This window comes from Oncorhynchus nerka, linkage group LG5 (genome assembly GCF_034236695.1).
Source record: "Oncorhynchus nerka isolate Pitt River linkage group LG5, Oner_Uvic_2.0, whole genome shotgun sequence".
Classification (NCBI taxonomy): Eukaryota; Metazoa; Chordata; class Actinopteri; order Salmoniformes; family Salmonidae; genus Oncorhynchus; species Oncorhynchus nerka.
The window spans coordinates 36,943,659-36,964,755 of NC_088400.1; positions in this window are offsets into that span (position 1 = coordinate 36,943,659).

A 21,097-nucleotide genomic window follows, 5' to 3' on the forward strand; every position below is an offset into this window, starting at 1 on the left:
CACAAGAATAATATCAGGTGCCAGACAGTAAAAGAGCTCTGCAAAGCTCTACCAGCTCAAATCACTACTCCAAGAGGAGGTTCTTCTTGGCTTTGTCCAGACTATCCAGGACCTGTGTACAGATCTGACATCTGTGGACAAACAATACTGGATATTAGCAATCTAAGAAACAAATGGCTAGGTCTATATCTCTTTTCATTTACAGGTATACAACCAAACTTTTCTTAAGACATCTTATCAGTAATAAGAATGTTCTTAACGGACTTGCCTAGTTAAATAAAGATTTCAATTTTAAAAAAATTACAATTCAATATTCCATGGGCCAAAACATTCTCATTTGACTCAGCCCTGTCACGCTCCACTGCTGTCTCCTCCCTCAGACAGTCAGTAGTACCTGTGTCTGGTAGCTCTCCTGCAGGGAGCCCAGGCAGCGGAGGAAGCTCATGCACAGGCCACACCACCCCTCAGGGTACTCGGCCAGGCTGTAAAGCAGGATGCCTGTGTTCCAGGCGCAGGTCAGCTGCCACAAGATCTCCATCTTAGGGAAGTCCTCAGGCTGGAGAGGAGACAATAAACACATTCATGCTGCCGCAGTCCACCTGTCTAGAAGCACCTGTGATGATGGCCTCAGAGTCCAGGTATGCATATGAATGGGCTTTTAATGTCTATAGTTAGTCTGGGAATGACACGACAGCAAGTGTTAGAGTTGTTGAGGAAGACTCAAAATGTGATTTTGATGTATTTGATTTAAAGGACAAGTTTTCCCAAAATCCAGAAACTTCTAGGTGAATCCATACATTGAAACTAGTTCAGTGGAGTTTCCCCATCTCTCCCTGTAGTGCTGTGATGTAGAGTTATGCTGGAACACCAGGGCGGCGGTCCAAACACTGAAAAGACACACCCTCGTCCCTTGCCTTATGCCCTTGGGGAAATCCCTGTCGCTATCTTGGCGGGCGGTCCAAATGATTAGCCAAGCAAGGGCAGTTTGCGACGTAAGCCCCTCAGCCCTCGTTTTAGTCGGCTTTGCAGGTGTACAAGTATGTTCACTCCGGAGCCTGAAACACCCCATAATTCAATTTGCGACGATTGTACATCTGCTAAGAAAAGTCCGCGAAAACTTAAAAACAACATCAATGGAGAAGTCAACATACAAGTGTAAGTAAAAACGAAAGCAAATAAGTTACATTGTGCTTCTAATGCACATGACGGCACAAACACGTCTCGTAAAAAGTACATGTTTTTGTTTGGTTATCTTTTGGAAATTGTAGAAATAAATAATTTTCCTTTTTCAGAAGTTCCAGCTATGCAGGCTAACGTTAGTTAGCTAACTATCATACAGTAGGCGTATATTAATAATTATATATAGACATGCACTCATAATTGACTAGCGCATATAAAGCTACCGGTGGCTAAAAACACAATCATCGCGGGATGAACGAGTGACGAATTTTCGGCCAAGGGTGGCCCATTCACAAATCATTCCTCCTTTTTGCAAGAAAAGACTTGGGTCATGGAAGTAGATGGGAATTTTTCAAATATAAAGTCAGAGTGGTAGCCTTTAAACGCGCCAAAGAGCTGATGCAATTAAATAACATTAGAGAAAAGGAGATGATGAGCAAGCTTGACAGTTTTCTGAAGAAAGATAATTTGTCTGAAGAAGAGGAGTCTGTATTCAAATCTAGAATTAGAACAGCTTTACACGGATCTGGCAATGGGTGCCTTTGTAAGGTCAAGAGCAAAGTGGATTGAAGAGGGGGAAAGAAACACTAGTTACTTTTTATGCACTTGAAAATAGAAACTACAAAAGAAAATCTATAACTGCACTCAAAATTAATGATGTTTTATGCAAAGATCCCATTGCATTATCATAATTTGTCAATTCCTTTTATGAAAACCTTTACAGCTCTGAATTTCAGGAAGATGGTTGTGAAAGCTACATTTGCCACATTCAGAATTATGTCCCTGTAATTGAGGATGATTTCCACTCAGTTTGCGATTCACCTGTCAATTGAAGAAATTAGAGAGGCTCTGAATTCAATTAAAAAAGGGAAATCACCTGGCCCTGATGGCCTGTCAGTTGAATTCTATAGACAGTTTTGGGAGTTACTAGAAGACCCGATTTTCAATGTTTCAAGATTGCATTAAAAATGGGGAAATGGTCTCCACTATGAAACATTGCCTTATTTCATTGATTCCGAAGCCCGATAAAGACCCTTCTCTCATTGACAATTGGAGACCAATTACTTGATTAAATATTGATTACAAATTGATTGCTCTGGTTTATGCCAAAAGATTAAAGAAAGGAATAGATACCAATATAAATGAGACTCAAACAGGATTTATGAAGGGCTGTCACATAAGTTCTAACATTCGTTTAGTCTTGGACTTTTTGGATTATTCAGATGCAATTGACTCAGATGCGGTTGTATTATTTTTGGACTTCTGTAAAGTCTTTGACACAATTGAACATGGATTTCTCTTTAGGTCTCTTAAACTTTTTGGATTTGGTGAACATTTTATTAAAGTACTTCGCATGTTTTACAAAGATATAAATAGTTCTGTGCTACTAAACCTTAATACTTCCAAAAGATTCAGTATCAACAGAAGTGTACGACAGGGATGCCCAATTTCGCCATTTTTATTCATTTTGGTTGTTGAACTTCTATCTCTAGATATTCTGAATAATGCAAATTTGTATGGCTTAACCATTTTTAACAAAGAAATCAAAATGTCCCAACTGGCTGATGATACTACTCTTTTCTTAAGAGACAAAGACCAGGTCGACCATGCCCTTAATGCTATAACTGCATTTTCTATTGCATCAAAATTAATGCTGAATGTTTCTAAATGTGAAATCTTATGTTTAATTGACTCTGATGATAAAGAAATAGAAAATATTCCTGTAAAGGAATATTCAATATTTAGGAATACATCTGTCAAAAAAACACTTAGTCAGACAACATTTGATTTTCTCTCCTAAAATTAAGAGAACTAAAAATATATTTAATAATTGGCTATAAAGAGATCTTTCTATACTTCTGTCCAAGGCAGAGGGACTGTCTCCTTTTGTGTACCCCTCATTATCGTTATGTGTAAATCCTGCTACTTGTAAAGAGATCAATAAGACCTTTCTTGACTTCATCTGGAAAAATAAGTCTCAAACTAAAAAAAATCAGTTCTTTCTAACAAAAGAGCTGAAGGCGGTCGAGAAGTGTTGGATTTTGTTGACATAAATAACACTTTCAAGATAAACTGGTTGAAAAAATGTTTGATCAACACTGATTCAATATGGTATTTCATTCCAAATCATGTGTTTAATAAATTGGGAGGTCTTCAATTCTTACTGAAATGTAAATATAGTCCTGAAAGATTACCTGCTAAATTGGCTAGGTTTCACCAACAAGCTTTAATGGCCTGGAAAATATGTTTCCTGTGCAATTTTTCCCCACATAAAACTCTTTTGTGGAATAATTCAGACATAACTATAAGGAATAAGTCATTGTTCTACCCCAGCTGGCATGAGAGGAATATTGACTTTGTTCTTCATATTTTCGACAACAAGGGTAATATTCTCACATATGAACAATTTATGACATTGAAAGAGCTTCCAATACCTTTCAGAGAGTTTATTTCTGTGATCCAGTGGTCTAACTACACGAATGAAAACTCATCTTAGCTTTGGTAACGATCACAAAGTTTATCCAGAACTCAGATTGGAAGGCGTGGGCTTACTTGAGAAATCTTGTTGTAATAAATATATAAGACAAATTCTTCATTCACAAAACCAACTTACACAGAGAGGAAAGTTTTTCTGGAACATGCTTATTCCTGACATTGTCTGGAAAAATGCATGGTTAAGACCTTACAAATATTGTATACAAAACAAAGTTAAGGAAGTGCACTTCAAAATTGTACACAAGATATATCCATGTAATTCTATGATATCCGAATTTGTGGCTATTGATAATACCTGCGTTTTCTGTGAAAAAGAAGGTGAGAATCTGTCTCACTTGTTCTTTGAATGTAAATTTGTGTCAGAATTTGGGGAAAACCTTGCAAAATACTTATTTACCATTATGAATACTGCCCATGTTTTTGACATGAAAGATATCATATGTTACTATTGCAATGATAACAAGACCACTGAAATGATTGTACGTTTTTTTATTCTTGTTGCCAAATACTTCATACACAAACAAAAATTCCAAAATTCTACACCAAATTATTTTTTTGAATTGAACTATTTAATTAAAACATTAACTCTAGTGAACAATAACAAGAATAACATTTTCCTAAATCATTACAATAAGATTTTTTCAGAGTGATTACAATTGCATTAAGAATTGTTTTTTATTTTATTTATTTATTTTATTATTTTCCCCCAGTATTTTCTCATTAATACCTGGATTCTGTTTTGTATGATGTAAGAATGTAAATTGTTTAACTGTATTTGAATAAAAAAATGTTTTTTCATCATTCCTTTCCCCCTTGCCCTCCAAGTGTATACTTGTCATACGTCATCAGAGTGTCCACTTAATTTGAGGGCTGAGGGGATAGGGTGCGTCTTTTAAGTGTTTGGACAACGAAAAACGGGTAACATGACTCGTTGCTCTGCTCCGTTGACAATGAATTCATTATTCTGAAATCCGCGCAGTGTGGACCAATTCGTTGTTTTTTTGAAAGCATATGGCCGATTTAACTATTTTTTTCAAAAGTATTACCTGATTTGAGTAATTAAATGTGTACTTAGAAACGTCACGGTATTCCCTTATATTATGGAGCTCGTGAGGGACGAGCTGATGCGAATGTTGATAGATTTAGGTATACCCAGTGGCGATTTTAGCATGTACATCTTGGTGGGGCGACGGGAAAAAAAGTGGGATGCATGCCAGCAAAGCCACTACACAACACTAAACAATACATGAATTGTACTATAACGGCGACAAACGCTGCCCACAAACTGTTAGGGCCTACATAAAGCTGTCCCAACAGCAGTCCTAACACCTTACCACTGCAACACCTGGCTATCAGCGGAGCCTTGTCTGGCAGCGAAACAGTTCATTCAGCCTCATTTACTGCCATTAAAAAAAACATAGCAGATATGGCTGACCTGCTTAAACAAATGTGGTTTCTACTGACAATCGAAATGTACAAACTATGACATTTGGGGACAACAAGCGGATAAGAAGCAATCCGTAATTTCGATTACAACCTTAATGAGACGTAGTCAATATAACTATTTGTTCAGCACTTTTGAAATGTACAGCGACAGCATTCAGAACATGGGCCGTTCTTACAGTGTTCTCCCTGTACACCAAGTCAGAACCGTAAAATAAATAAAGAGGGCATATAAGCAGACAATGAAAGCTCTTACAATGTTTTATATCTCAAAAACTGGTTATAGGCTACATGTGCACCACCAAGTCAGAACAGAAGGTGAAATTAAGATGTGAAAATAAACCAAATTATTAGGGTGGGGCACATGGGCTACTAACAGCTTACTACACAACATACACTCAGTATTACTTTCTTAGCTACAGTGGCTGGCATATTACATAATTTATGCAGCAGCATACAATACATTTTTGGACTCATCTTGTTGTGATGTGCTCACTTGAACAGGAAGGTGGCACAGCGGTCCTTTGTGGGCAAACTTTGTCATCAAAGTCTGGCATTCTCTGGATTTATGGTGCTTTCAAGACAACTGGGAACGCAGAGAAAAAAAAGGTCAAATCATGATGGCGTCAGTGATATTTAGGTCGTAGCTCTAAAAAGAGGCCAGAGTTCCCGATTTACAATTCAGAGTTGGATGAAAGTTCAAAACGTATTTTCACAGTCGTAGCTCATTTTCCCCGAGTTCTCAGTTGTCTTGAACTCACTAAAGTCAGATTTTGCAGTTCCGAGTTAACTGTTGTTTTGAACGCGGCACAAATCATGCTTCATTGACAGCATGGCCAATGTTGAATGTTTATAATTTTAAACTAGGAAAATAAACCTTTAATCTTAGACTTGGGACCACACAGCCACTCTGCTGAATAGCAGGCTAATGATTGCTTTGCAATGCTTGCAGTTGGCCACTGATTCCTTCCAAACCACTCATTGTTGAATTTACGATTTCCAACTTGTTGTGTAATGTTAATGGCCGATGAGCACCGATACATTTTATCTATAATTTCTCTTCATTATTTCTCTTCATATGACAAGGATTAAAAAGGATTTGCCAGTAGATTTGTCGAAATGATTCATGATGATGACTGCTAGCTAAGTATGATATTGACCTCAGTCCAATCAAAGCTACTGTAGATATAACGTGATTTGACGTAATTTTATCTGTGACCAATGACCTTGAGCCTTCTTGGATGGCTACTTCTGATATAACTATATGGCAGCACCCAAAGGGCTAGAATTTTCAAGCTCTACCCTTAGACCTGGCGGTGACGTAGTGTCCCCATGAGTGACAGAACACTGAGCCAATCACGACGCAGCGCTCTGTATTTTCTGCTGGCTTGCCCCACCACCACAGAAAGCACTGAGCTAGGCTGAAACACCTTCATTTTGGAGCTCCCTTACTCAAGAAAACAAAAAAAGAGTCCATGTTTGTATTTGGCTTTATTAACTCTATTATATATTTTTTTTACATTGTTTGCAAACTGGTATGTGACACGTATTAATGTCAATATAACATGCAAAACAGGCAGCCCCCCAAAAATAAATATATATCTTTTTTTGTTGTTGCTAAAAATGTGGCGCTCAAAACAGCCCCACCTGCCCTGAATGACGGCCACTGGTATATCGCTGGTAAAGTTAGTTACGCAAAGTAAAGAGATGGCAGCAAGAGTAAGCTGGGTATTTGGTCCGGGGCTGCACTTTATACTGGAAATCAAGGCACCACATACCGGAAAGGCTGGAAAATGCACCACATTTCAGTGTTTTCCGATAAAAGATATGAAGAGATGCAGCCATTCGAAATGGTAAATACGATGTAAATACTCCTGCAGCCAACATTGCATCACTGCGTGTGTAGCAAGCACTTCAGCGACGATGCATATTAACGAGATACGGTGTCTGAAATGATGGGGACAGAAAACAGAAGGATACAAAAAAAATACAGATGTTGTTACTGGATCCATGGACTGGTTCTGGCGCAGTGCCAAAATACAAAGTCGTTTGAGAAGAGAAAGCGACAAAGCAAACATGCGGAGGTATGTAGCCTAGTCTGATTCTTGAAGTTCGAGGTGTCCTTATTGTGTTATTACCATTGCACCATATCGCTTAGACATCGGCCTGTGTGCTCTACAAGTTAGCGTATGTACCCTATGTATTTATGACGAGGGGAGAAACATTGCGATAAATTAACATAGGCTACCAAACATTCCTAATATTGAGTTGCAACAAACCTCCCCCTGTCTGTCTGTCTGTCTGTCAAGAAAGAGCATAAGTTCTTCATGTTTTGAACACTCAGTGTTTTGGGCTAATATGAAAACATAAAATCCACTAACGACCCATTCATAGAGGTTTATGATAAGCGATCATTCTATAAAGTAAAGTGTAGCTACTTATACCCGGTAGAGAACTGTCCAATTGGCCCAGCTGTCTCCAACATGTAAATATGTTTTCAGGACATCAGGGTTTATGTGGGCAGCAATATCCCTCTCGTCACAAAAACAAACTAACTGCAACTCATCATCACGTTTCTCCATTTCTGTAAGAATTGTAGTCACATATTCGAATTATCTGCAGCACAAAGATTCCTCATTCGCGGCATTGGAGCTCAATTGCCACAACTGCACCACCAGTCTGTGCCCTTAGGAAAAAATATTAAAAATATTACAGTATAACTGCAGTATGCTGCAAATATTGTTATTGCAGCTAGAGTGCAGTATAACTGCAATTACAGCCTGCAAAATACTACAATCAAATGCAGTTACTGCACTTTTACTGCAGTTTCAAAACTGCAATGCTTTTTGTAAGGGTGGTGATCCCAGGGATGGGTTGGGGCTGTGGTCTAGCTACTGCTATGGTGGCTAGATGTCTGAAGCTCAATTTGCCTCAATTCTTCATCTGAATACTCAGGCTCAAATAATGCTGGTTAAATAACACCAGGGATATTATCTTGATAAGTGTGTGAATTGGACCATTTTCCTGTCCTGCTAAGCATTCAAAATGTAACGAGTAGTGTTGGGTGTCAGGGAAAATGTATGGAGTAAAAAGTATGTTATTGTCTTTAGGAATGTAGTGAAGTAAAAGTAAAAGTTGTCAAAAATATAAACAGTAAAGTACAGCTACCAAAAAAATCTACTTAAATAGAACTTGAAAGTATTTTTACACCACTGAAAATGTGTAAAGTTGTCTTCACTTTTCTGTTGATCTGCGAATTAGGGCATTACGTGCTGTTTCTACGTAGCGTTGATTCCCCCGAGAGCGTACATGCACAGTTGTTACCCATCTCCACTGCTGTGGCAGTCGGCTACATAAAATAATTATATAAAATAATCACACTTCGTAGGTGGAAATGTACACATTTCCTGACTCAAAGCTGAAAAATAGCTAATTCGGCCATAGGCTTTTTAAAATTTGTCCAAACTTCGCAGATTTCTGAATAATGAATTGAATGGCAATGGAGCGGAGCGAGGTCTGCACCCAGCAACGTCACGAGTCACGTGACAGCACTACAGGGAGAGATGGGGGGAGGGAAAACTCCACGAGTCACGTGACAGCACTACAGGGAGAGAGGGGGGAGAGGGAAAACTCCACTGAACTAGTTTAAATGTATGGAATCACTTGGGAGTTTCTGGATTTTGGGTAAACTTGTCCTTTTTAGGCACTTGTCCATCCATTGTTTTAATGTATCAATTTCAAGGTGGTGGAATGGAAAATCTGCATGGCAGCGGTTCGAGTAGCAACTGCATATGAAAATGTGCCTGTGAACATAAAGCTTGGTAATGCTTCAATAACATTCAATAAAGCTCTTAGTTCAACAGCAGAGTGATGGCTTGTTCAACAGCAGAGTGATGGCTTGTACAGCACATTACCATTCAAATTGGCAGGAAGGGGATGGTGAATGGAAGCATCTGCTAATTGAAGTGGTGCTGAAAGCCCATTGATAAAAACAAACAGGAGATGCTTTCAGGGCAGCAGCAGTGGGCGGAGGGGGGCGGAGGGATGAGGGGTGGTAATGACAGTGCGGGGGCGTGATTGGTGCTGACTCACTGCGGCTGTGATGATGGACAGGCCATCCTCATATTAGCCCTCATATCCTCCTCCAGCACACGGGCCGCCGCCTTAGACACACCGCTCGGCAGTGACAGCAGGATCAGGCTGTACACACGCTGGCTGTGAGGGGAGAGGGGAAGAGCGAGAGAGAGAGAGGAACCTATGCACGGACACACTGGAGCTCTGTCACAGCAAACATCTGACTGGATCATAACCAGTATCTGATGGACCTGTTTAGTGGACCAATTGTAAATTGTGAGGCGTTATTTATTTATTTGTTTATAGATTTTTTTGTGATGGAATGGAAGATGGGCACACCTGCAGCGGGCCAGGTCTGCTTGTGGTCATTTCCTGTACAGAGACAGAGCAATCCTCAAGGCCTTCTTACACAGCAGAGGGAAGTGGGCAGGAGGGTCCATAACAGAAGAAACTCATCACAACAAACAACGCCTGGATGAGGAGAACAAGTCATGTAAGGAGAGGGTCAGCTACGGTGTGTCCTCTTCACCTGCCATCGTCTCCAACACCTTGGTCTCAAGGTTATCCAGCTCTAGCACTGTCTCCACCTTGGGGTGGTTGAGCTTGGCATGAGCCTCAAGCTCATAAAACAGCAGCAAGATATCTGTTGGGTCCTTGGACAAGTTCCCTGGGAGTGCGTGTCGGATGATGTCAGATTATTCTCCGCGCACAACGTAATCCAACATCATGCCAGAACTAAGCATAGCATGGAATGGAAAGAGGAGGGATAATTAGAGGCTTTAAGAGTCTTCCGGACCTCACAGCAGATCTTCAGGGCTTGTGTCAGTTGCTCGGTCTAAACATGAAGACACAGTGACATTGTCATTCAGTATTCATCATCGCCACATTGTGGCCGCTGCCCGTAACAGCAGGATTTAAAATAACCACCTACGCCGGCACTGATAACACGGTTAGTCACCTCTCCTCTTCGTTGGTCTTGGTAAATTTCCATCCATGTGGATGGAGAGGGAGCTAAATGTGGACGACAGGCAGGGAGAGATTGAGGGAGAGTGGGTGGCACCTGGTCAGAGTGTGGAGACTTCCTACTGAGCTCCAGAGGCAGCAGCAGCTATCAACAGGCACGTCGACTCAGCCCGTTCCAGAGGGCAGAACTGGGACAGCTAGGGTTACCACACACACACACAAACATACATAGAGTACCAGTCAGAAGTTTGGACACACCTACTCATTCAAGGGTTTTTCTTTATTTTTACTATTTTCTACATTGTAGAATAATAGTGAAGACATCAAAACAATGAAATAACACACATGGAATCATGTAGTAACCAAAAAAGTGTTAAACAAATCAAAATATATTTTATATTTGAGATTCTTCAAAGTAGCCACCCTTTGCCTTGATGACAGCTTTGCACACTCTTGGCATTCTCTCAACCAGCTTCATGAGATAGTCACCTGGAATGCATTTCAATTAACAGGTGTGCCTTGTTAAAAGTTCATTTGTGGAATTTCTTTCCTTCGTAATGCGTTTGAGCCAATCAGTTTGTGTTGTGACAAGGTAGGGGTGGTATACAGAAGATAGCCATATTTGGTAAAAGACCAAGTCCATATTACATTAACAGCTCAAATAAGCAAAGAGAAATGACAGTCCATCATTACTTTAAGACATGACGGTCAGTCAATTCGGGAAAATTTCAAGAACTTTGAAAGTTTCTTCAAGTGCAGTCGCAAAAACCATCAAACGCTATGATGAAACAGGCTCTCATGAGGATCACCACTGTGAAAGGAAGACCCAGCTTTACCTCTGCTGCATAGGATACGTTCATTAGAGTTAACTGCACCTCAGATTGCAGCCCAAATAAATGCTTCACAAAGTTCAAGTAACAGACACATCTCAACATCAACTGTTCAGAGGAGACTGCGTGAATCAGGCCTTCATGGTCTAATTGCTGCAAATAAACCACTTCTAAAGGACACCAATAAGAAGAAGAGACTTGCTTGGGCCAAGAAACACGAGCAGTGGACATTAGACCGGTGCAAATCTGTCCTTTGGTCTGATGAGTCCAAATTTGAGATTTTTGGTTCCAACCTCCATGTCTTTGTGAGACGCAGAGTAGGTGAACGAATGATCTCCGCATGTGTGGTTCACATCGTGAAGCATGGAGGGGGAGGTGTGATGGTGCTTTGCTAGTGACACTGTCTGTGATTTATTTTAGAATTCAAGGCCGTCTTAACCAGCATGGCTACCACAGCATTCTGCAGCGATACGCCATCCCATCTGGTTTGTGCTTAGTGGGATTATAATTTGTTTTTCAACAGGACAGTGACCCAAAACACACCTCCAGGCTGTGTAAGGGCTATTTGACAAAGAAGGAGAGTGATGGTGCTGCATCAGATGACCTGGCCTCCACAATCACCCAACCTCAACCCAATTGAGATGGTTTGGGATGAGTTGGACCGCAGAGCGAAGGAAAAGCAGCCAACAAGTGCTCAGCTTATTTGGAAAAGACTGTTGGAAAAGCTGATTGGCTCAAATGTATAAAGACAGAAATATATTCCACCAATGAACTTTTAACGTGGCACACCTGCCAATTGAAACGCTTTCCAGGTGACCCTCATGAAGCTGGTTGAGAGAATGCCAAGAGTGTGCACAGCTGTCATCAAGGAAAAGGGTGGCTACTTTGAAGAATCTAAAAATCTATTTTGATTTGTTTAACACTTTTTTGGTTACTACATGATTCCATGTGTTATTTCATAGTTTTGATGTCTTCCCTATTATTCTGCAATGTATAAAATAGTAAAAAATAAAGAAAAACCCTTGAATGAGTAGGTGTGTCCAAACTTTTGACTGGTACTATATATATATATGTATAAGAGAACCATAAAGATTAAAGACCACAGAGAGAACGCATTTAACAGAGTGTGCCTGCATGAAAGTCCATGTCTGTGTGTTTGGGGGAGTGACGATACAATGACTGACCAAGTTGTTTTGTACTGAAGCTGCAGGGCTTTATGTTTCTTTATCTATGGCAACACTCATTCCCTGTGGGTTATATTGATCTACACCTGCACAGATACAGACCTATTCTCCCAGCGATGCTAATAAAAGGATTTGTCTGGTAACACAAAGAAATCCCTCATCCTGTCAGGGCTGTTCTCACACTGCAGCGCAGAGTTCCAAACTAAGACACACATGGGCACACACAAGCACGTGGGCGCAAACACACACACACACACACACAGGAATAAAATGAGACAAAATGCACAGTGCACTATGAGGCTTTCACGGTGCCACTGTAACTCGTAAAATAGCAAGATGATCCAGATAAATGTACAACATTAAGATAGATAACAGTATATCTCTAGATAATAACGTTCTGCTGCTTCACAGCCATGCTAGTGAACCTCCCTTTGTTTTCTGCTGCTCCACAGCCATGCTAGTGAACCTCCCTTTGTTTTCTGCTGCTTCACAGCCATGCTAGTGAACCTCCCTTTGTTTTCTGCTGCTCCACAGCCATGCTAGTGAACCTCCCTTTGTTTTCTGCTGCTCCACAGCCATGCTAGTGAACCTCCCTTTGTTATCTGCTGCTCCACAGCCATGCTAGGCAACCTCCCTTTGTTTTCTGCTGCTCCACAGCCATGCTAGTGAACAAGTTGGCCTCCCTCTGTTTTCTGCTGCTCCACAGCCATGCTATTGAACCAGTTGGCCTCCCTCTGTTTGCTGCTGCTCCACAGCCAAGCTAGTGAACCAGTTGGCCTCCCTCTATTTTCTGCTGCTCCACATCCATGCTAGTGAACCAGTTGGCCTCCCTCTGTTTTCTGCTGCTCCACAGCCATGCTAGTGAACCAGTTGGCCTCCCTCTGTTTTCTGCTGCTCCACAGCCATGCTAGTGAACCAGTTGGCCTCCCTCTGTTTGCTGCTGCTCCACAGCCATGCTAGTGAACCAGTTGGCTGCTGCTCCACAGCCATGCTAGTGAACCTCCCTCTGTTTTCTGCTGCTCCACAGCCATGCTAGTGAACCAGTTGGCCTCTCTCTGTTTTCTGCTGCTCCACAGCCATGCTAGTGAACCAGTTGGCCTCTTTCTGTTTTCTGCTGCTCCACAGCCATGCTAGTGAACCAGTTGGCCTCCCTGTTTTCTGCTGCTCCACATCCATGCTAGTGAACCAGTTGGCCTTCCTCTGTTTTCTGCTGCTCCACAGCCATGCTAGTGAACCAGTTGGCCTCCCTCTGTTTTCTGCTGCTCCACATCCATGCTAGTGAACCAGTTGGCCTCCCTCTGTTTTCTGCTGCTCCACAGCCATGCTAGTGAACCAGTTGGCCTCCCTCTGTTTTCTGCTGCTCCACAGCCATGCTAGTGAACCAGTTGGCCTCCCTCTGTTTTCTGCTGCTCCACAGCCATGCTAGTGAACCAGTTGGCCTCCCTCTGTTTTCTGCTGCTCCACAGCCATGCTAGGCCCAGGGGTGAGCTGTGATACTTTCTACATTTCTGTTCTGGTGACAACAAACACGGGTTGTGGTGAAAACCAAGCATTGCACAGCAGATAAAAATAGAATCGGTGCTAAAGCATTACCTCAGGCAACTCATATATTAAGAGAAAAATGTAGCTGTGGGGCTGTTATACATTGTACTCACCCATTTTTAGATATGACAGCAGAACATCCAGATTTGCATGTCTATATGTAGAGGAACTGACGGCGCTACTGCTGTCCCCAACCCATTCAGCAGCGATGGTATTAATGCTGTTTTAGGTTCTCTGTTGTGTGCCTCTCCTCTACGTTCTCAGTTGTCAGTCCAAGGGACTTCATGTCCCAGTTCTCATCAATGTGTTGGCTCGTTGCAGTGATGTATGACAGCGTGTTCATAGACATCCAACAGTTTGTTGTTAACACCACGTATGGTGTATGAGAGCTTGCACTTTGTACTTGCAGAGCAATCATTGTACCATTTCTCCACGAGGGCCTTCACGTTTTTTTCCGACATGGCCTCTTGTAGTCTGGCTCTAGATATGCCATTAGGGCATTGAAGCCGACATCCTCTACCATTAACAATGGCTGCATATCAACTGCAATCATTTCTGTAGTCAGCGCTGTGATTTTCTCACTCCGTCCCTTATCGTACTGCAGCCAGCAACGGGTTGGGTCTCGCTGTGCCTCCCTTTCACGTTGGCGCCTGTACTGCCACTGTAGCTCAATCCCACCTCGCAAAGTTTGCATTTCATCATCTTCTTCTTATTTAACTTCTCAGAGTATTTCCCGACAGGACTTCTTTACAGCATTTTAGCATTATTTGTTTAAAAAATGTTTAGCCTTTATGATGATGATCGAGACCTGTTAGTGGTAGTTTGATTTTTGGCACTGATTTTCATTTTTTATTTTTTTTAAAGAAACTACATTTGGGGTTAGGGATTTTTTCTAAACATTAACAATCCCAAATGTATTTAAATGTCACCCTCCTGGTAGAAATGAAGCATTTAAACACCATTGTATAATTCATCATGTTTAATGATATCTCATCAATCTTGCTTGGTCTCCTCACTGGCTTCTTCTATTGCTGATGGCACCAGTTGAACCAAATGCCTATAAAAGACAACGATGAGGAGGACTGGGGACCTAGTTCCTTTCACCTACTAACACTGTACTGAGAGGCACATATTTCACAGGAGAAAGAGGAAGATGTAGGTCAGTGGATCTGGGAGACAGTGAAACCTCACTGAAACCTTGCACAGCACCATGTGTCATCAAATCACAGTTTATTTGTCACAATACGCATGTTTAGTGGATGTTATTGCGGGTGTAGCGGAATGCTGGCATGCTTTATAATGCATTTATGGTGGGAGACTGGTGACACAAATGGCCACAATCAACTGTCATTGTAGGTTATCTCATGTTTATGATAACGTACTGTATGTATTACGATTCACATGAAGTGTTCCGATCTTGCTGGACAAAAGTTCACTGATTTTGTGTGTTAGTAACTGTCCTGAGAGCAGTGACAACCTGAGCTTCATCTTTTGAGTTTTCACGCAAACTCTCCAGAGCCTTCGTGGCTGTGTCCTGTTGTTCATGATGATGATGGTGGGTATGTTCTCCTTCAAGAATTGTCATCATCATCATTATCATCACCATAATCACCAACATTTTCACCATACTTCCCAGAGGTAGGTCAGTAATGGGGACACACCTCCAGAGCGGTTTGAGCAGCCAGACTGATGGTGGTTGGAGTCAGCGTTCTTAGCCAACAGCAGTCTGTCCTCGCTAGTCACAGGACCTTGGGCCAGAGTCCCGATGGCCTTCACTGCCCCTGAAGCTGATAGAAACAGGTTTTCAGACTGAGCAGTACAGAGGGCCTGGATACATGTAGTCAATCCCAAACCTCCCAAGCTCACCACACATGTAATATGCTGTTATCTTCCTACACATTGTTATCCAGGACAGCAATCTTGTAAACACTGAACTGAGTGAAGATGCTGTTTGGATCTTGTCTCTCTGCCTCCTCTATGGCTTCTTTGGCCTGACACACACGCACACTTAGGGATGCACAAAGTACACACAGAAATATCACTATACATTAGAAACTGGGTGGTTCGAGCCTTGAATGCTGATTGGCTGAAAGCCATGGTATATCATACCATATACCACAGGTATGACAAAACATGTATTTTTACTGCTCTAATTACGTTGGTAACACGTTTATAATAGCAATAAGGCACCTCGGGGGTTTGTGATATATGGCCAAAATACCACGGCTAAGGGCTGTGTCCAGGCACTCCGTTGCGTCGTGCCTAAGAACGGCACTTACCCGTGGTATATTGACCCATATACCACACCCCCTCAGGCCTTATTGCATATTTATATCATGGCATTGTTAAATACTCGCTTCTGATCGACTTGAAGGGTATTCTAGAATGTGTATTATTTCCCTATAATGTACTGTATATTTGCACGGTAGAATTCAATGGTTATAGTTCATTCTTACATGTTCTATGTTTGAGATGCGTTTGAAAGCAAAAGTCGAATTGAAAACATTGGTATTGTTGAATTCGATTCTCATAATACCAAGCTAGGACTGATGGTTTGGTTCTCTAAACTAGCAAGTCTGTTTGTTTGGTTACCACGGCAACCACTGCAGCTCTCTATTAAACTTTCTAGCTACTTCAGTGGATGTTGAACACATTTATACGGACAAATGAACACATGTCTAGCGACAAATGTGTTAAATTGTAGCCATGGTATAAAAGGGATAATCAACTCGGGGCTCTATGCGTTCTCTGGAAAATAATGCAACTCCGTGGAAGGTTATTTCCACTACGCTTCCACGTTGTGGAAAGCACCTTCCACGTCGTGAATGTTTTTCTATAGAACGCATTGCCCCTCGTTGATGATCTCTTACGTAACCATTACAACATGCTGTGTGTATGTGTTGTCACAGTATTGAGTCACCTTGTCCAGCAGGAGGCGTCCTGCTTCCTGCAGGTTGGGCTCCATCTGAAGAAAGGTTGGGCTCCATCTGTAGTAATACCACTCCAGAGCCTCTGAGAAGTTCTTAGCCTGGGACAGGAAAATGACTTATATCACAACGCAAACAGACATATCACTTTTTTCAGCAGTTCTACTGTACCCAAAGTTCTTGGAGGCTTCCAGAAGAACCTCTGACTCCAGCAGCTATGTCACTCCTGAGTGGAGACAGCAAGATTAAATGGTAATGCATTATATAGTACTGTAAATTGAGGACTTGGAGTCCTTCAATTGATATAAAACTCCCACCCAAGCCATTCAAGAGCAGAAAGAGAGAGAAGCAGGGTAAATGTCCTACTCACCAGCTCGTATGTGATCATCCTGAGCCCCACATCTAGAGTATAATTCTGATCTCGAGCTAGAGGCCAGAAGGATTCACACTTTCCTGTTAAATTGCAAAGGATTAATAGAAAGCCAAATAATATATTTTAATATTAAAGAGTATCAACAAGAGCCCTACTCTAAATAGTCCAAGGTCCTGAGGCTCCTTGTCACTAAGGGAAAGGGTTCAGCAACATTACTGTACTGCACTGTAATTAAGGACTAATTAGAAACATTGGAACTGTTGCTGTTTCTAATAACCAGGAAGTACTAGTGAAAGAACTATAAATTGCAGTACTCTCTTACTTGCACTTCAGCACCAGAGGGCTATTTTATATTAATCTTCCCTATATCATAACGCTGTCTGGAAAACTGTGTAGATATGTATATTATACTGTAATGAAAATAAGTAACGTATTTCAGATGTTGAGCTTCTGTAATGCCTCCTTTTATGTGTAGTAATATAATTGATTTACAGTCAATGCTATTTATCTCAACCAAAAGGAACTGGCCTCACACTTTTACAGATTGTTGGACAATCCACTTCAAAGTTATAGCACGAGAGAGATAGTTATCTTGAGCCAGTACATCAGTAAATTAAAGCTATATGCCTTTAGTTCAAAATAATCCTAACATTGATGTATGTGTTGGATTGTGAATCCATCTCTAGTTTATTTATTTTTATCCGATTGACTGTTACCTTCAATCTAATGCGTTCGAACAACTGATCGGCAATTGCGATAGAGGTTTGATAACTTCCAATTTAATTAACTAAACAGCCATTAATAATTGCATAATAACACAAGGCTACAATAGCAATACATTGAAGTTATAGGCTATTTATTTGATCAGTTTGCCAGCTCCAGGTAGGATACACAAGTGGCACAAATTGATTTGCAATGCCTCGGGTGATATTGACATTTCAACATATTTATTGTCTCGAATGGTAGCCTACAATAGAATATAAATTAATAGGCTATTTCCACTTGCCTGATAGTCAGCAGCAGCAAGTCACAGTGGAATACTTTTTTTTAAGAGAAACGGCAACATTCAAGTAGCCCAAAAACCTGCAACTAATACATTTTCACCCGCGACATCATTTTCAAAGTAGCCCAATATAAGATAACCGCGAACTCCAACCCTGCTCCTGTGAGCATGATAATCCAATAGAGGGCGCTATGCGCAAACATATCCTGTCAGTGAATCGTCTCACATGAAATAAACCGCTGCCCTGTAAGGCATATATACGTCTGTGTTACTGTAATTACACTAAAACGCCGAATTCTTATTTATTTACAGATGGCCAGGAAGAACATGGCTAGATTGAAAAAAAAGAACCCATCTTACTGATAACTTCAAAAGTCTTGCTGTCAAAGTAAGCTTGAATATGTCAAACTGTACCCTATGATGACTACAGTAGATAAGAGAGCTGATAATCTTCTCAAATTTCTGTCATAACACTGCCATAATACTGAATTCACATAATATATTCCATAACATTATTTGACCAGAGTTTGAAGACATACAGCCAACTTACTTCCCGAGGCGATGGAGGGACAGACATCAACACATCGAAAGAAGATCTCCCAGCAGGGAGCCACCATTGGCAGACATCAGGAGTTGCTACAGGTCCTTTTGGAAGGGCTCAGTTCCTTGACGGATGCCACGACCATGGGTTAAAGGCTATTATGGAGCAAATCAGGGAGTTAGCTCAGAGACTGTTTGCCACCTCTGATAAATCCCAATCACCCAGTAATTTTTTTCCCTATCTGTGGTGAGTTGGTACAGCCTATCCCGACACCCGGTGAACCCCGCTTTCCTCCTCCAGAGCGATATTCGGGGAATCCTGGTACCTGCCAGGGTTTTCTTTCTCAGTGCTCGCTTATCTTTGAGCTACAGCCATCTATGTTTTCTTCAGACTGATCGAAGATAGCGTATATAATTACGATTATGTCGGGAAGGGCGCTGTCCTGGGCTACGGCAGTTTGGGAACAACAATCTGGCATTTGCGGGCATTTGGAGAAATTTATGGCAGAGGTGAGAAAGGTTTTTGAGTTTCCGGTATCCAGGAGACAGGTGGCCAGCAAACTGCTTGACTTACATCAAAACCTCCGTAGTGTGGCAGACTACGCGGTGGACTTTCGCACGTTGGCCGCCGAGAATGCCTGGAATCCGGAGTCTCTTTTCGATACTTTTCTGCACGGATTATCTGAGGAGGTTAAGGATGAGCTAGCTGCTCGGGAACTGCCGGTGTATCTCGACTCCCTTATCCTTATCGCCTTAACCAGTAAAATTGATGGACGTCTAAGGGAACGCAAGAGTGAGAGGAGGTCTGGTCTTGGGAACACTCGTGCACCCGATATGGCATGTTCACCTCCTATGGAATCCGGAAGTTTCCGAAGGCAGCTCTTCTGAGAGGAGTCGAAGCCACCTGAGCTCTCTCGTGAATCTTCGACGGGTGAGTTGGATACTCCTGAGCCTATGCAGTTGTGAAGAACTAGGCTTGGGAGCGCTCACATAGGATGAATAATAACTTGTCTGTACTGTGGAGGGGCAGGATATTTTATAGCTACCTGCCCTATTAGGAAACCCTTGTCTCTAGAGGGTACCAGTACTATGGTGAGTCAGACTGGGAGTTCCCTATTTCCCATCACCCACACACCCCTTTTTGCTCTTGTGCTGTGGGGACACCAATCTAAGTCTCTCCGAGTGCTCATTGACTCTGGGGCTGATGAATGTCTTATGGATGCCACGATAGCTTCGGAGCTTGGTATTCCCACTCAGCCTCTCTCTGTGCCCATGGATGCTAGGGCACTGGACGGCAGCTCTATAGGGGAAGTCACCCATAGTACTGTGCCCATTCAATTACCAGTTTCTGGTAACCACAGTGAGACAATACAGTTCTTCCTCATTACATCTCCCCATGTTCCAGTTGTTTTGGGATTTTCCTGGTTTCAAAAGCACAATCCGATGATTGATTGGACCACAAGCTCCATCCTGATTTGGAGCCCATTTTTGCCATTCCCACTGCCTTCAAGCAGTACAGCCTTCCCCAAGTCAATTTCCTCGGGATGTTAGCAAAACTGTGGATGTCTCTGCTATCCCCACAGAATACCATGACCTCCTGGAAGTGTTCAGTAAGGCATGTGCTACTTCCCTTCCCCCGCACCGTCCTTATGATTGTGCCATTGATCTTCTCCCAGGCAATACACCACCTCAGGGTCGATTGTATTCTCTGTCTGGACCAAAGACCAAAGCTATGGAGGAGTACATAGAGGAGTCTCTGGCCACTGGGGCCGTCCATCCATCTGCATCTCCTGCCGGCGCAGGGTTTTTCTTTGTGGAGAGGCAAGACCCTGCGTCCGTGCATTGACTACCGGGGACTTAATGACATTACTGTCAAGAATCGTTACCCCCTACCTCTCCTCGGCGTTTGAACCTCTCAAGGGGGCCACTATATTTTCCAAGTTGGACCTTCAAAATGCCTACCACCTGGTTCGGATACGTGAGGGGGATGAGTGGAAGACAGCCTTCAACACAGCCAGTGGACATTATGAGTACCAGGTCATGCCATTTGGACTCACCAACTGCTGTTTTCCAGGCTTTGGTCAATGATGTGCTTCGGGACATGCTAAACCGGTTTGTGTTCGTGTACCTTGACCACATCCTGTTTAATTCCCAATCTGCACAAGAACATGTTCTTCATGTCAGACAGGTCCTTCAGCTCCTCCTGGAGAACCAACTGTTCGTGAAAGCCGAGAAGTGTGAGATCCACCGCTCTACAATCACCTTTCTGGGATATGTCATTGCTGAGGGCAATGTTCAGATGGATCCTGGAAAGGTGAAAGCAGTGGTGGATTGGCCTCAACCAACGTCCAGGGTGCAGTTGCAATGGTTTCTTGGTTTTGCAAACTTCTACCTCTGTTTCATTTGCGACTACAGCCTTTGTGGACCTGAAGCATTGGTTCACAACAGCACCCATCCTCATCCATCCGGGCCCCCCACGTCAATTTGTGGTGGAAATGGATGCTTCGGATGTTTGAGTGGGGGCCATCCTGTCCCAGTGATCT